Source organism: Triturus cristatus, chromosome 5_2, assembly GCF_964204655.1.
Source record: "Triturus cristatus chromosome 5_2, aTriCri1.1, whole genome shotgun sequence".
Taxonomy (NCBI): Eukaryota; Metazoa; Chordata; class Amphibia; order Caudata; family Salamandridae; genus Triturus; species Triturus cristatus.
In genome coordinates, this window is record NC_140588.1 from 973,274,816 (window position 1) to 973,293,237 (window position 18,422).

The following is an 18,422-nucleotide window of genomic DNA, read 5'->3' on the forward strand; positions in this document are numbered from 1 at the left end:
GAAGTACCGCACATTTACTGTTCAACATTTACCTAGCCCCATGGCTGGAAGTGGTAAATCTTTAAACCGCATATGCAACACCTATGTAGATGTCACTTAGAGAAACTAAAAGCTCACAGGTCAAAGGGTCAGAGAATGCTTATTAGCTGTGGAACATTGAATGCTAGAGAATCATCACAATCTCAGCTTTCAAAAACAGAAATTCTAACATCTGGATCAAAGAAAAATTATAACCCTGCATCTTTTTGTCATCAGAAACCGGTGCAGCCACATACAACTTCGACCGAAGTGATAAACGCGGGAGTGATTATAGACTCCAACCTCTTTCTTCAAGCACAGTTAACGACTAGAGATTAATTCTGCACAATCAGGCCCCTATGACATATTTACCTTTAGCTGGGGCCCTTCTATAAGATGCAGGCATCTCTGTTCTAGTGGTATCAAGACTCTACCATGTAAATGGACTGCTCCTCAGTCTGAATAATACATCAAATATCAATCTTCAATGAAAAGAGATCACTATAGCTAGGCCCTAAACCTAAGCAGATGGGATCATATCACCCAATACACTGGTTATCAGTCACCAAAAGGAGAGCTTTCAAAGTCCAATCCCTCTGCATGAACATTGGTGATGCCCAGGTCGGGGTCTTGCATCTTATGCTCAAAACTCAGCCTATAAAATGAAGTAGAAAGCTCAGATGAAGAATGGCGCTACTGCTGAAAATGTCTACACTCTGTGAAACTTGCATAGGAGTTGGATGCTTCTTGGTAAAGAAATCGCAATGCTCCTCATCCAGTTACCTCTCCTCTCGCTCGCAGACTTTATGCTTGACTTTGACCCTGTACAGTGCTCCGCTGACTTTTGGCTAGGTTCACCCTACAGAAATACCACATACATTCCCATAGGTACATACAAAATACAGACTGAACTGTTAAACAATCTGATCAGTCAACTATTATTTACAAATCAGAAGCACCATAAAGTTCAGGCTTCTGACAAAAATATTTCTCAAACATATATTAGGCCACAACTCTAACTGGTCTGTGTTTGCTGTGAAGCTATTCTTACCCCGTTTTGCCTTCTGCCACTTGTCTAAAATATGCTCATACACAACTGCACCAAGTGTGGAGCACACTCTCTGGGCATCATATGCACAAATACTTAATTCTAATAGCTGGCATTGCTGCCATCACCCTCCTCTCACCTAGCAACTTATCCCTGGTCTGCACCATGCTTTGGGACTTTGCCAAGAGGTATGAACGCAGTATGGAAATGATACAATAAGTGCAACGAAGTCGTAAGCAGCCTCAACAACGCTCATCTTAACCATAGAGCAGGGTCTTTGACTTCTCTCCCAAAGGGAGCAGCAGGGGGCAGGCTTTTCCTCTTCTGGTAATTACTGAGACATGACTATTCAACCAGGTGTCTAAGGAAAGACTGGAGGGGAAAAGGAAATACCTATTTGGCTGGCTCCACCTACCGACATCGTAGGGCGTCTGAGCTACCGTCTGGGTGTAAATACACCAGCTCATTTCTCTTGCTGTTTCTGCCCTGGTAGGAAAGATTTGTTAAGTTCTCTCGAACACTTGCATTGTCTTGAATATTTGGATGCTATGTATTTAGTCTCTTTACAACTCTATGATTCTGCTTCTATTCCTTTTGCATTAATGTTTAGGTGCAAAAGACGCCTCTTTCATGTTTGATTACCTGTCCTTGGTTGTCTATATTGTAGCCTTTAATGATGCATGGTTGTTTTGCTTGTGATTACAGTAAATTGATTCTTTTTGTCCTTGCCTACCTGAGTCTGGGTACTCACATTTGCGTGTATTTGGGCACAAAGGCCTCTGCTTTGTGGTTTTGATTTCACAAGTAACCTTAGCTATTCTTTCATTTAGATGCTCATCAGGAAAAAAGAGAACATCTTTTCAGTAAGATCCTTGAAGTATCTGGATTGCAATGCAGGCTATTTCCTTACTCATCGGGGACCCGAAGTCTCATTTCTTGCAAGATGCATGTATGTATACCATTTGTAGAAGTTTTGTACTGTTTATGTCATTAACCACTTTTAAGCAGCCTTTCTCTAACTGCACCCCATATGAGCATCTTGGGACTGAGGTTGAAATTTACCTTGTTGATGCTGTTGGCTACACTGCTGAAACCATGCCCATCTTTGCTCCCTATGTTGAGCATGGCACTTTGATTACATGCCACTTCCTCGTGGGCCCTTTCTCGTCCTACCATGGTCTCACTGTTTTTTCGTCATTTGCAATTTCATCCTTAAGGATTGGTTAACCCTAATTAAATTATCTTATCCCTGTCTCCTTGTTAACAATATTTCCTCGTTGCATACGCCTTGCTTTTTTCCACCTCATTGTTATTTTAGTTCAATTAAAAACTGGTCACCTTTACCAAACTCTAAGGGCCTGATTTTGAAAGGCAAAACGTACACCTTTGTGTAAGTTTACTCTTTTTCAGTATTCTTAAACAATGATCTAATAATAGGTTTATGACTTAAAAGACTCAGCAGACAGGGTGGAGAACTCCACACAAAAAGAGATAGGACAGTCAACATTGTTATTACTTAATTATGCTATTGTTATATTTAAAATGAAAACGATGCAATATATACGTTTTGACCTCTGTATTATAGTATGATAATATTTTTAAAACCTCTATTGTACACTATACTTGGCTTGACTCTACATCTGATCCCATTGTCACCCTGGCTACGCCCGAGGGCTATAAGATCTCCAGAGCCGATCACCCAGAGGGGAGGGGGGGGGCGGAGTGGCCATTATTTATAAGAATAAGTGGGACCTTCGCAGGGGCGATGTTACTTCCTGGGGAGACTGTGAGGCCCTTGATTTTAGTATTCGCTCTTCAGCTCACTTCACTTTTTGAGGCCCCCTGATTTACAGGCCCCCTGGTCCTGTGGGCCCCTTTCTGGAAGTGTGGGGTGATGCTGTTATTTCTCGGGCCTTGCAATTCTCCCATTACATTGTGTTAGGAGACCTTAATATTCACTTTGATCATGCAGACAACAAGGATTCGCTTGACTGTCTGGACACTTTGCACCTGGCTCAACTTTCCCAATGGATCAATCTTCCCACCCACCATGCAGGCCATATACTAGACCCTATTTGCACCAATTTTCCCATTTTGCTGGAGGATCCACGTCCGGTCTCATGGTCCGACCACTTTTTAACATATTTTTCCTGGGAAGTTATCATTGGCAAACCAACCTTTGGCAAAATTAACCTGTTGTAATCTTCTCTAAGTTATGTTCTGTTAAGGTCTCTCCCAGCGTGGAGTGTGGAGCACTGTGTTTAGTGCATTCCACGTTTGAAGATGCCTTCTTAACATAACCCTCTTGCGCTTAGCCAGGCCTTGGAAACTTCCAGGCCCACCCTCTCAGATGATCTCGGGGCCGGCTTGTTGATTTTACTAACTGGGTCTCCAGTGCAGTTGATTTGCTTGCCTCGCCACCATGTCCAAGGTTGTCTAGGGATTCTCCATCTAAGCCCTGGTTTACTCCCGACCTCAAAGCAATCAAACATAAATGCAAGATCCTCGAGCGTGCTTGGCGTCGCAGCAAATATTGCCTTACGGCCAAGCAGAAGCTCCGACTCAAACAAAAAATCTATTATGGGGCTATAACTCAGGCCAAAAGGCAATTCTACGCAACTTGCATTTACTCGGCCAAAATCAATGGCAAATAATTTTTTTCAATTGTACAGAGTTTTACGTCCCCTGCCGCTCTATCTAGGGAGTCGTTATCTACAGACACCTGGTGCGAGAGCCTCTCCAATTTCTTTAGGGATAAAATCCTTTCCATTGAGGCGGCCTTCTCCTCCTGTGACAAGGGCATTAGGGCAGCTTTTGTGTCATCACCTACTGATCCCGATCATTCGCTGCATGCCTTTAGGCCTGTGGACCTCTCTGAGTCCCTTAAAATTCTTACGGTCCTGAAGTCGGGCTCTCCTTCGGACCCCTGTCCGGCCAGAATGTTGGCAGCAGTTGCTGAGACCATTAATAATGAGGTGAATGGTATCATCAATTTGTCTCTTCAGGTTGTCTGCTTTCCAGAGGCCTGGAAGCAGGCCAAGATTCTGCCTCTTTTAAAAAAGCTATCGCTCGACCCACTTAGCACAGTGAGTTACCGCCCCATCTCCCTTCTACCCAGCTTGGCCAAGGTGTGCGAGAAGGTGGTGAACAAACAACTCACAGAGTTTGTTGACAGGGCCTGCTGCTTCTGGCCCAGTCAGGGCTCAGAGCCTCCCACAGTACTGAGTCTGCCCCGGTGGAGGCTTCAGAGGCAATTAGGGAGTGTCTGGACGCTGGCGGGAAGGCAGCATTAATTTTGCTTGACCTGTCGGCGGCGTTCGACACTGTCCCCCACTCTCTCCTCCTCTCGCGTCTAACCGAGATCTGCGTGGTGGGCGCTATTTGGGGCTGGTTCAAGTCCTTGTTGGAAGGACGGGCTCAGCAGATATGGCTTCCACCGTCCTCTTCTTCTTCCCAGGTAGTGACCACAGGAGTCCCACAGGGGTCGTCCCTTAGCCCCCTTCTTTTCAACATTTATGTCACACCTTTGATGTACCTTGCAGAGGACCTTGGGGCTAAGGTCATGGCTTATGCAGATGACACCCATCTTCTCTTCACTTGGGATAAGAATGTGGACTCTGTTTTCTCTGCTCAATACTGTCTGTCTTCCATTTTTAATTGGCTAGCTGCCGCACAACTTAAGTGGAACGAAGATAAATCGGAGATTTTCCTATATGGAAAGTTTCCTTCCAATTTTAGAGAAGCTCTTTGGCCCCCTGAGTTCAATATCCCCACTTCTACAGGGAAGCCCGCCAAGAACCTGGGGGTGTGGTTTGAAGAGAATCTTTCCTTTTCTACACAGATTAGGAAACTTTTCCGGGACCTGCTTTGGCCTTTTGAAATCTCTGAGGAAGATTCTCCCTCGCCTGCCTAAGGCGGCGAAAGAAACTGTCATCTGTGCCCTTATTCTGTCTTGGCTGGACTACGCCAACACCCTTTATGTGGGCATCCCGGGCTATCTGTTAAAAAAACTCCAGGTAGTCCAAAATGCGGCAGCCAGATTTCTTCTTGAGATTCCCGCTAGGACTAGCATGAGACTCCACCTGTGCTCTCTGCACTGGCTTCCCGTAGCTGAACTGGTCAATGTTAAATCTTTAGTTATGACCAATTAAGAAAGGGGGACCCCAGAAAGGAACTAAAGGGCGGGTAGTAGCGGGGTAAGTCAATAAATATACATCAAAAAAGAAACCCACCCAGTAGATTTGTAAGAGGGCCTAAAACATAGGTCCCAGTATCAAACGCAACACTGAACTGGAGCAGAGCGAACAGAACAGGAAAGTAAATGCACCAGACAAGGTTTATAAATACAAAAATATGTATTTCACATTTTATTTGTTTTTTCTACATAAAAATTTTTCAAATATTATTGATCAGTTTTTACACATCAACTTATTAAATAATGAAGACAAAAGAAACATATTACACAAAAGATTATTCAATGTCCCACACATATCTCAACTCATACATACAAACATTCATTCCATCAACATTCCACTAACAAGTTTCGGTCAAGATAGTAGAGCTTCCAGATGTGATCGTATAGGTGATTGGCTCATGTATCATCCAGTTAGACAAAAGCGATACTATGAGGTCAAAAGAGCCGAAAATTCAGGCGCCAACGCACGTTTCGGTATTGGACCCAGGCTAGGGCCCCACCTTCATCAGTGCGTAGACCGATAGGTAGTGCGGGACATGGGCTATACCTAGAATTGATCAAATAAATATATATAAACAATCAAAGAAACAAAAATAAACATAACAAATATATATATATACATATAACCTGATGCGTTATAATAGATATTAAATTCTAGATCTGTCCATCCGGGTCAGCTCCAGTAGTGTAAACAGTGGGGATATCTATATCCTACAATATTATATAAGGTCCAACAAGGTACCAATAGAGAAAATGTGGAAGCGCACCTCCGATGTAAAAAATCACCAAAAAGTAGACTATTCACAGTGTATTAAACAGAAAAAGATCCAAAACGTGTGCAAATAGATGTGAGTTAAGCTGATATAAAGGGAGATATGAAGAACAACAGCCCGCAAGTAGAACACCCGTGTTTAGAGCCAGTGAATGCAGCAATTGTACATGTGAGTGAAGAGAATAGCAGGGTATATTTCACAATACGTACTTAAAATTGAACCCACAAGATGAGGGTCAGAGTGAACATCATCAGAATGTAACAAGAGCTCGATAGATCGCTTGAACACTCCGCGTCAATAATTATTGCCTGACGTATTCATTCAAAGGTGTATCGGCCACGTCAGGTCGGCTTCAGAGTTTTCATAAAGATAGGAAAAAAGATGCAGTCATATCTAGAAGAAACATGAAGTGGGAACAAATTAGATTATAAAGAGGCCATAACCTCGCTGGGGCAGAATTCCGTGTCCCCTGCTTAGATGGAAAAGGGTATAGGTAGGAAATAACATACTTGTAAATCACAGCAGCGCCGGGATGGAAGGTACAAAGGTATTCACGCGGCCATACAAAGTTCAAGAGCGGGGAGACCCGTTGCATGAAGATTGCGTTAATAACGCTGGACGTCAATGTATTCTTTCAGGCCTCAGGGGTTTCCTATACATATAGAAAAAATAAACAGTTTCTAGATATCACAGCTGTGGTACCTGCCAGGCATGCCCTAATGCTATTGTTGGTAAGACTATCAGCGTCAACAATTGGACTATCAATCTTCAAGGGATGACTAACTGTTATTTATATTATCACTTGCCCATGTGATCTTATATACATTGGAGAAACTGGCCGCGAGTGCAGAATCAGGATCTGTGAACATAAGTCCAATATTCGCATTAAAAAATCGCTGCGCCTTTGGTTAGCCATTGGCTTGACAAGAACCACAACGAAACGGACCGCAGATGGTCCATTCTAGAAAAAATACATACCCCTTCAGGTAGAGACCCTAGTTCTATCAGGAAAAAGAGAGAGACTTTCTGGATCTTTTATTTAGACTCAGTACAACACGGCCTGAACGAGATTATCCAGTGGGAGAATGCGATTATTTAACCCATTGGTCCCCTCTGTTCCTTTTACTAAAGATACTACTGGAGATTGCTGTACTTACTAAAAAGGTAGATAATGGGGCTCCCCCTGCTCTCCATTAGTGTTGATGGGAGGAATCGTGTTGCTAACCCCCATGCCCCTACAGATCAGTTTAGAGCGTCTAGCGATATTTTATTCTGCCTTGATCAACGCATGGTGCATATCTACCCGTGGACCATGTTACATTGTGATGATGTTCACTCTGACCCCCTTCTTGTGGGTTCAATTTTAAGTACGTATTGTGAAATATACCCTGCTATTCTCTTCACTCACATGTACAATTGCTGCATTCACTGGCTCTAAACACGGGTGTTCTACTTGCGGGCTGTTGTTCTTCCTATCTCCCTTTATATCAGCTTAACTCACATCTATTTGCACGCGTTTTGGATCTTTTTCTGTTTAATACACTGTGAATAGTCTACTTGTTGGTGATTTTTTACATCGGAGGTGCGCTTCCACATTTTCTCTATTGGTACCTTGTTGGACCTTATATAATATTGTAGGATAAAGATATCCCCACTGTTTAAACTACTGGAGCTGACCCGGATGGACAGATCTAGAATTTAATATCTATTATAACGCATCAAGTTATATGTATATGTATATATTTGTTATGTTTATTTTTGTTTCTTTGATTGTTTATATATATTTATTTGATCAATTCTAGGTATAGCCCATGTCCCCCACTACCTATCGGTCTACGCCCTGATGAAGGTGGGGCCCTAGCCTGGGTCCAATACCAAAACGCGCGTTGGCGCCTGAATTTTCGGCTCTTTTGACCTCATAGTATCGCTTTTGTCTAACTGGATGATACATGAGCCAATCACCTATACAATCACATCTGGAAGCTCTACTATCTTGACCGAAACTTGTTAGTGGAATGTTGATGGAATGAATGTTTGTATGTATGAGTTGAGATATGTGTGGGACATTGAATAATCTTTTGTGTAATATGTTTCTTCTGTCTTCATTATTTAATAAGTTGATGTGTAAAAACTGATCAATAATATTTGAAAAAATGTTATGTAGAAAAAACAAATAAAATGTGAAATACACATTTTTGTATTTATAAACCTTGTCTGGTGCATTTACTTTCCTGTTCTGTTCACTCTGCTCCAGTTCAGTGTTGCGTTTGATACTGGGACCTATGTTTTAGGCCCTCTTACAAATCTTTAATTATGGCCCATTATGCTCTTTATGGGCGTGGCCCCATCTTTCTGCAAAAACGCTTCTCTTTCTACATTCCAGCGCGACATCTGCGTTCCATGTCCCAGCGCCTCGCCCAGGTCCCCCGCTTTAAATATCAGAGGCTTGGAGGCAGCTCTCTAGCTCGTAAAGCTGCTGCTGCTTGGAATGCTCTCCCTTTCGCCCTCCGGAACACTCAGGACCCGCTGATTTTCAAGAAGAACTTGAAAACATATCTCTCTGTATAAATCTCAGATGTTTGCCCCTCTTTGCTCCGCGCCAGGACACTCTCGAGTATCTGTGCGCGCTACAAATTAAATTAACATAACATAACATAACTATATTTGAAGTCTTCCTCTTTTCTTAAATTCACTCAACATAATTTAAAATTGGGGCATATACTTGTAATTCGTTACAGATCGTATTATGGAAATTTTAACCAGTTCAATTATTACCCTACAAAAATATTCCTGTTCCTGTAAAAAATGACGTGGCATTTCTTAGCCATCTTTGTATGCCTTCAACGTTGAGTAATATAGCTTTAATATTCAATTGCATTGTTTCAATGTACATTGTTTGCAGAACCACTGCTTAAAGCTTCTTTCATAATAAATAAAAAAGTGTGTTTCATAGCTACACATATGTGAGGACCCTGATGTGTGATTTGTATCAAGATTAAATAGACCCAACCTAATTGGAGCCTGCTTCTAGAGGTCTGCAAAGAGTTGGTGGCATTGGAATGTCGATGTCATTGTGGAAAAGGGTGACAACCTGGCAAGAAGGCAAATTCTGGACAGTGACAGTAAAAGTTCCGGACAAAGGTTCAAAATTCAGGGCAAAAATTTGGATCAAAATGTAATTTTCACAGACACAGCTGAGGACATCAGACGATTATAAAATAGACAGCTGACAGAAATACAAGTCAAAATAGGTTTATGTTCTTTAGTTTATATTACACATTGGAGTATTACAAAGCTGGACGTATTTAAATATGAAAAAACTAGCAAAGATATCCACTCCAAGAAGAATTTGGCAACCGACACAAAGGGCAGTTTTCTCATTTCTACCCATTACCATGCCTGACAGCAGGCGCGCAACACCCATTGGGCTCACCGGGCTTCAGCCCCCCCCCCCCCCTCATGTGTGTCAGCCCGGCTGAGACAGCCTCGCGGGCTGGCGTCCGTCTAATTGCAGCCGGACCCGAGTACGTCACAGCCCTTTTAAAGACCATTTACTCGTTAATGAGGCTTTTGTTGTGTTTTCACTCCTTCTTACAGCCACTCTGCCTATAGCTGGAAGACTTAGCCCACCCCCGAAATCTTTTTCAGCCCCCCCCCCCCCCCCCCGAAATTTGGCTCTAGTTGCCCGCCTGCCTGACAGTGCCAGGAGCAGCGCTGTGATCGCCACGTAGACTTTGAGTTCACAGGCAGTAGCACTACTAGAGAGTGTGAAACACAGAGAAATGTCAGTGAGAAAGGAGCAGAGAGGGATATATACAGAGAGGAAGAGACAGAAGTTTGGAAAAGTGAGAGTAAATAGAAAGAGAAAAGGAAAGCAAGCGGGGATCTTGTAGCTGAGAGAGCAAAACAATGGATGGAGAAAAGAGGAAAGAGGATCACAGAAGAAAATGGGGCAGCGAAAGAAGCAAAAACAGAAACACAAAGATTCTGAGGGTGACAGAGAGAAAAGAAAAAAGAAAAAAAGGTAGCGGGCGCATGTAAAAGGCAAGGTAGAGGGAGCTGAGAGAAAGCATGTGGAGGAGGGAGAAAGGCAGAGATGAATGGCAAGGTAGGAGAGAGGGGGGAACAGGTAGAGAAAAGGGAACTGAGAGAGGAAGAGGTTGGCTGAGAAGTGGATAGAGAGGTGACGCGAGGGTTCGTTTTTCAACTTGCGTATCAGAGCTCTCAAACTCTATTGCATGCGCCATAACTTTGAAAATCTGGTGCAGTTCTGCTCTTTCCCTTTCACGCAGTGCGGCGCTGCTACTTCACTTACTGCGCTGTGTTGCGTAAGATGTTAGTAAATATGTCCCTCAATGAGTTAGCACAGGTGCCCAAACATAGATTTCATCTTGGACCTTGTACAGGGCTCTGCTGCCTTTTGGCGCTACTGAACAGCCGCGGCCCGTGGAGGGATTTCCGTGGGGCAGAAAGGCGTTGCAGCGCGCGCTACGAAATTCGTTTTATTTATTTAATTGTTTACTTACCTCCAATTATCCATATTCCGGTTTTTAGTACCCCCCGCCCCGCCTTTTTGCCCCACGGAACTCCCTCCACGGGCCGTGGCTGCTACTGAAAGAACATCTATAAATCGGCAGAAAATCATGGAGCTATCCATCCAAGGTTCCAGTGCGGAGCATTTGTCTGGCAATTTACAGAGCTGCAGTGGAAGATTTTGGGATTAATGTGAACCAGTAATGTTATTTTAGGCATTTCTAATCGTACTCTCCATTGTTCATTAATTGGAAAAAGTGAAATAAAAACTTTACAGTAACAGGGGTTACAATAAAATGAATTCCCTCAGTTCAGAGGCTATGCCTTCCTGCCAGTCTGTCCCACTGTCTGCTCCTGAAGCGCTTTTGCCTCAGGGCCTGGCGCCCTGCACTGGCTGCAGGAATGATAGCTGCTGCCTAAGGGTGGGCGAGCCAACCAATGAACAGGCCAAGCCAGAGCTCTTAAAGGCCATGCACACGCCGAGCCCTGGAAATGTTTGCCATGTAAGTCATACAAAAAACATCTCCTAAAATAGGAAAAAGTCTTTTCATAATTCAGAGAAAGTGTATTTCCTTTACATGTGGAAGCTTTCACATGAATACATCGCATTATAGCACTGCAGTGAGAAGTACTGCGGAAAATCATGCCTCTTCTCCCGGTACAAGCCAGGGCGTCGATAGTCAGGTGCACGATACTCAGTCGCCTTGACTATTGCAACGCCCTGCTCCTGGACTCTCCAGTCACGATGATGGACCGACTACAGCGAATTCAGTCTGCCGCCGCCAAGCTGGCTCTTGGCTGGACGAGGAGGGCCTCGGCCACAGCGGCTCTGGCTGAGCTACACTGGCTACCCTTAAAACAACGAGTGGCCTTCAAGTCCCTCTGCATTGTCTTTAAGGCTCTGCACGGACTTGGACCCAAACCTCTGCAAGCCCTGTTTCTGTGGTACACTCCTGCCAGAGACCTACGTTCATCCTCTGCCTGTCTGGTAAAGGTGCCCAGATTCAACAGAACTAGAACAGGGGGCAGATCCTTCAGTGTTGCAGCGGCCAAGCTGTGGAACAGCCTGCCCACTGACATACGTCAGATATCACAGCTTCTTCCATTCAGGAGACGCATCAAGACCTGGCTCTTCCCCAAATAAATTGTCCGTCTGACTGTTCTCCCGGTTATCCGTTAACAGAGTAATTTCCAGCACCAGGAAGCCTGCAAGGTGTCAGTCGCGCTTTACAAATTCTCAAAATAAATAAATAAATAAATAAAAGAGATAGTTTTTAAACATGAATTTAGAACCACTCCTGCCCCGCCCCCACTCTGGCAACAGTGCCATTAGTGAACGAAGAGGCAAGACAGTTGTCATGTGAACCCTGTATGTGGCCCACATTTTTATAGCAATCAACATTATAATCAGTGCCACTGGAATTAAGCGATTGTGCAGCCGCTGAGTTTTTCCGCATAGTTGTGGATTTTCTGCATTTTCCACATAACCCATCATCTGCTGCATAATCTGCAGATTGTAAGAAAAAAAAATAGGTGCTTCTAGCTCAGACGGTTCAAAAGATATGAAAAACGCATGACATGGAATGCAGCACAGTGGAAGCCCCCTTTGCAAAGGTTGACTGGTGGCCATTCGGTTGCTTATTGCTGTATTTGTGTGTTAAATTGGTACAAATGTGGTGTAACCTACACCCAGAGAGTGTAAAAATAATTTGCTAAATAATAAAGTAATACTATCATCAATGTGCCACATTACAATGCATAATTTGCCTTTTCTTGCTGCATGATTTAGTCAACCCTGCTACATAATCCGGCCCTTACCTGCTGTATAGTTCAAGTGGCTTTGATTATAGTCTAAAATACCAAACACAATAGGTTTTTGTTCAGCTGGACCTGTATTATACATTGTACCCTAAGGGCGCAACGGGCATGTGCGCCTATTTTGTGCACCCCCTGTGTACCATGTTATTATAAAAGGAGCCGCAGATGCGTGTGCGTCTCTTCTGTAATAGTGATAGCAGTGGTGCAGATGTTGCACCAGTGCTATCATCAGAGGGTGTCCCCTCATTTGCATGGGGGAGTGGCCCCATGCAAACGAGGGAATCACTTTGCCTCCGCGCCCGCGCCGTATTACTGATGTGGGCGCAGAAGCAAACATGCCTTTACGAGGCCCATTGAAAGAGCATCACAGAAAACGTGGCACACTTTTAGTGCACTTCCCAAGGGCAGCCCTCACTGCACCCATCTGCTAGGGGATCTCTAATCCCCCCTGAAAGTGCAGGCGGGTTGCCACCTTCAGAGAGTAACAGGGAGCAGCTCCTAAACAGCTTTTCCATAATTCAAGTGTGCTGCCCTGGGGGTAGCATGAGTTCTTGGCTGCCCTGGGGGAAGCGCAGTCATTCTAATACAGCGCACTTTCCTCGTTTGCGCAGGGCGCACCTTTTAAGAGGTGTGCCATAGAGTAAACAAGGAAAGTGCACCGTATTCGTATTATGGCCCCTGGTATTCTGAACTCACGTATTTGAAGGTGCCTTCATATGTAAATGTTAAGAAAAAGGGGAATTGGCAAAATATTTGCCTCAGATCACACAACTTGGTTAAGGAGAATGCATGGTTAATCAAGGTTTTACTGTTTCAGTTTGGACAAATTAAACACTAAATGGCTATCTATTTGTCTCTCCTTTTTACCTCAGACGATAATGCTTTGTTTTTACCTCTTTGTGCATGAAGCCTGGACACCTTTGGTCATTGTTTGCGCTCTATAAGTTTAATATCCATTCATTCATTCATGAAGCCATATGAAAGCTTGGCTGGTTATGGGCTTGAGATCAAATGGGACTTCGAGCTGAGCTATAGCCAGGCTTCAGGCTTGAAGCTGGCTGAAGGTATCTTCTGCTCGCTCCCGTCTAGCTACGCCCGTGACAGGGCCAGCTTTAGTGCTGGTGGCAGCCGGAGTGACAATCTTTGTTGGTGACCCCCGCACACCCACCAAAAAGACCTACTTCTCTACGGATCCCCTCAACACTACCCTCCAATGGTGCTTCTCATCTCTACATAGACCCTCTCATTTAATTTTGTTTTGTAGTGCTACTCATCCTGAGTATGTAGGGCAGGGTGTTGAAGTGTGTCACATTGCACACATATTATATAGACAATGACTCATATGAGTGTGTAAGTCAATGCAAAGGAAATATTTCTTAAGACAATGAGGGTTACAAGGTGTAGGAGTCACATCTTCTCTACTGGTAGGCATTATATGTTAAGAGTGTCTGTTCTGGAGAGATACAAACTCAAGATTCAAAACATAATCAGTGTTTGAGGTTGTATTTACTTATATGTATTTATTATTATTTTAAGGAACCATATTTAGCAACCGTAGACTAATGGAAAATTGAGGGAAAACAACTGCAAGTAACAAACGGACAGCAGCAGTAACCCACTGAGCTAGCTACATAAATATCAATTATTTGATCTGCCTGATACACCTCGCGACTTGCAGGAAGCACAATATTCCACTGTGCGACTTTATGAGTCAAAACTGGAACTAAGCAAAACTCAGATCTCTCTAATAAATACATTAATGTAATCACCAGGGTTAAACTGACATTTTTATTATCGCCTAACAATTGCTGCCACACAAGGAACTTTGAACTTTATGGAAGATATTTCAAAATACAGCCCCCCCCCCCCCCTCCCTCCAGAGCTTGGCCTTTGGTGCAGTGGTTCAACCCCTGGATGAAAGCAGAATGCCCAGCCCTATGTTGGGGCAGGAGGAGGCCCACCTCATGCTGGGTGGACCCATTGTTATTCTTTAGGTGAGAATCAGCGAGCAGACAGATTGACAATAGGCAGGTTGGTCATCAGTGCAAGATCGGGGAGGAGCTGCTCTTGTGCTGAGAGGAGGAGTGTCAGCCGGCCACAACAGGGAGTTCTAAAGAACTCAGGGGCATATGTATCAAGCGATTTTGTATTCGCAAACACTGCGATTCGCAAGAAAACAGCGTTTGCGAATACAAAATCGCAAAACGCGATGTATGAGCCTTTTTCGCATCGCACTAATAAGGAATCGCTAATTTTGCGATTCCTTAATTGTGCGTATGCATTTAAGGAATCGCAAATTGTGATTCCTTAAATGCTATGTAACAAGCACCTGGCCCATAGGAATGAATGGGAAGGTATTCCTTAATTGCGATTTCGCAATTTACTAATCGCAATTAAGGAATATTAAGAATTCGCAAAATATGTGCGAATTTTTAAATACATCCCGTTTTGCAATTCTCAAATAGCGATTCTCAAAAAATCGCTATTTGAGAATCGCAAATACGGTTTTTGATACATATGCCCCTCAGAGGCTTCTCGTAGAGGAGCAGCAAAGCTCACTGCTATCACCAGAATGAGGGACAAAAGGCGTCCGTAAATGGGATCATCACAGACCTGACGCCCAAATAATAGACGGTTCGTGAAATTTACCAAGGTGGTCACCCTATTGTGGGACCCAGCGATAGCACATGGTGATAAAACTAGGATCTGGTGAAATTGAATTGACGTCAATGTATTCTCACATAATTTCCGGAATATTGCATTAAGCTTCTTAAACGAAAGGCCCAAGATCATACCATTTAAGCCTACTCACATTGTTTGGGATTCTGATCAGATAAAAATTGTATCATAAGCGCAACATGCAGCCTCTATAGTGCTGCTTTACAGTGCTCGTAATCACCCCCCAACAGAACCTGCAACCGCTTCCTCCTGTTTCATGATTCTTATCGATGAACTTGATGTTATCTGTATGCATATCATGCCATGTAGTATGTAACTTTTGTTGTAATGTAAAGCGCTGCCATATCACATGGTGGAGAAGTGCTATAGAAAAAACACTAAATACATAAATAAATATCTTTTCATGAGTCTTAACTAAAGAGTGTGAAGAATCCAAGAGCTTCCTCGCGTGGGAAATGCTATTCTGCCATCCCCTTCTAGTGCTGTGCATTAGTGGGCTTGGGTATTCCTTCCTCTCAAACCCATGCTGAAATTAGGGTGTTTGTGACATGCGGCTGGTGAGGTGTTTGCACTTCCCGTGTCCACTTTTTCCTTTCTCTGGACCTTCCAAGTTGACTGCTTTTAGTAATTCTATTGACTGGTAAATCTTGGGTGAATCTATGCTGGGTTTTGAGGTGGGTTTAGAGTGTGGGTGTCGCTGTATACACTTCGGCTTCTATTGTAGGCATTGTATGGTGAAGCTCGCTATCGCCAATAACTTTCTCTAATAAACATGGTGTAGTAAGGAAGTCCACGCAGGTAGGATGTAGTTTAAGTAGATTTATTGAAGTAAGTTACATGCAGATAAGACCTTGTGAAGCAGCCCCACCAGGAGCTGCCTGCCTGCTGCTCAGCCCATTCTCAACTGTCCAACTTCACCTCACAGGCACCCAACATCCCAATACGCATCACTCCAACATTCCGTGCAGCACACAGCACATGCGCACTGGCTGAGCAGGGAGGGAGATGATAGCAGGATTACAACATGAACAGGACACTGCACGTGGCTCAAAAAAGCTTCAGCAAAAACTAACCAAAATACACTGTGAGGTTTACTGACTACAAATCACAACTTACTTTTAATTTTTAATTTTTCTTGCATGATTCCTGAAGAACATCTTATCAGATTGTAAAGTAAAGACAGACAAAGCTATCCCTATTGCCAGCAAATCCTCCCTGAGCCGAACAGATGGAACATGTCCTTAGCTGTTCTATAAATGTAAATACTCTGATCTGAAGTTAAACTGCAAAAAAGCACCACTTGCCAACTCATGGATGGAGCCTAATCCGTGCCCAATAAATGTTCCTCTGCTGTGGAGAAGCGATGCTTCCATTGGTCTAACAAGGCACCTCTCTCATTGGCAGATAGCACCCACAAGATATGCTTGAAGCACATCTCACACTAAATTAAAGTTTTCCAATATTTGCATAATTTGTACCTTTAGTAAGTAATAGATTGCAGTCCCTGGAATTATCTCGCTCGCTGTGAAAACGAGCAGCGCGTAAGACAGGGATTGTAAGCTGCTGCTTCTGATGAGGAGTGGACCAGCATGACACGATTTAACAGAATCCTGTTATGTGATTATGTGAGGGGGCAGGAGGGGAGGTGCTGTAGTCATAGAAGCACACTCCAGACCGGGAGTCTACAGTGGGAGGGCGAAGGGGGGGAGGGTTTATTGTCAAAGATAGGGGTGGCATTCAGTGGGTGAGAGGAAGAGCAGTACATCTATATTGGGTACGTAGATAAAATTTAAAGTGGGGCATAAAATGTGAAAAAGACAGCATTGTTCTGTAAGGAAAGAATAAATAACGTTTTCCTAACTATAATTAAGCTTTAGCCTTTGTTTTTTCATTGAATTTCAATGTTTATTTTTAATTTTTATACAAATCTGTTTCAAATCATACAGTTTTAGAGTGGTGTGACATAGAGTGGAGTGGTGTGTCGTAGAATACAGTGGAGTGGCATAGAGTAGAGTGGAGTGTCATTGAGTAGAGCATCATACAATGGAGTAGTGTTTTGTTGAGTGATGTCGACTGGAGTGTCATTGAGTACAGTGTCATAGAGTGGAGGAGAGTGTTGTAGAGTGGAGTGGCACAGAGTGGAGTAGAGTGTCGTAGAGTTGAGTGTTGTCCAGTGGAATGTCGTACAGTAGAATGGAGGAGAGGGCATGTCTTGCAGTAGAGTATGGTAGATTGTCGTAGAGTTGAGTAGAGTGTACTAGAGTGGTGGAAATTGGATGGACATACACTGGAGTAGAGTCTTCTAGAGTGGAGTGACGTAGAGTGAAGTGGTGTGTCGTAGAATACAGTGTAGTGTCACAAAGTGGAGTGGAGTGTCGTAGAGGGGCATAGAGTGGCATAGGGTGGGGGGCCACACAGTGGAGTAGAGTGTTCAAAAGTGGAGTGTTTTAGAGCGAAGTGGCAAGTCGTAGAATACAGCGGAATGTCAAAAAGTGTAGTGGAGTGTTGTATAGTGGAGTGTTGTAGAGTGGAGTGTCGTACAGTGGAGTGTTATTCAGAGGAGTGTCGTTGAGTGGAGTGGAGTCGAGTAGAGTGTCATACAGTAACATAAAGTGGAATAGAGGGTTGTTGAGTGGAGTGGCAAAAACTAGAGTAGTGTGGAGTAGAGTGCAGTAGAGTGGAGTGTCGCAGATTGAGGTGTTGTAGACTAGAGTGCAGGAGAGTGTCGTAGAGTGGAGCACCCTACCATACAGTAAAGTAGCGTGCCATACAGAGGAGTGGAGTGGTATGTCATAGAGTGTGAGACAGTGTAGTAGAGTTTCGTAGAGTGGAGTTGCATAGAGAGGAGTATAGTGTTGTAGAATAGAGGGACATAGAGTGGGGTTCGTACAATGGTGCAGAGCCGTGTAAAGTGTAGTACAGTGAAGTAGGGTGGAATTAAGTCAAGTGGAGAGAGATAGTGTAGTTATGTAAAGTTTCATAGAGTGGTGTGGCATGCCAAAGAGTACAATGGCCTGGAGTGGAGCAGAGTGTAGTCGCATAGCATAGAGTGGAGTAAAGCGTCAGACTGGAGTGGAGTGTCATAGAGTGGAGTGAAGTGGCATGCCGTAGAGTGTCAGAAAGTGTTGTGTCATAGAGCAGAATAGAGTGTTGTAGAGTGGAGTGGAGTAGAGTTGAGTGAGGTAGAGTGTGGTAGAATGAAGTGGCACAGAGTGGCATAGAGTGGAGAAGATTGCAGTAGAGTGGTGTAGTGCATCATAGAGTAGAGTGGAGTAAAGTGTCGTGGAGTAGAGGAGTTAGAGTGGAGTAGAGTGTTGCAAAGTGCCATAGGGTGTAGTGGAGTCTCTTACACTGGCAT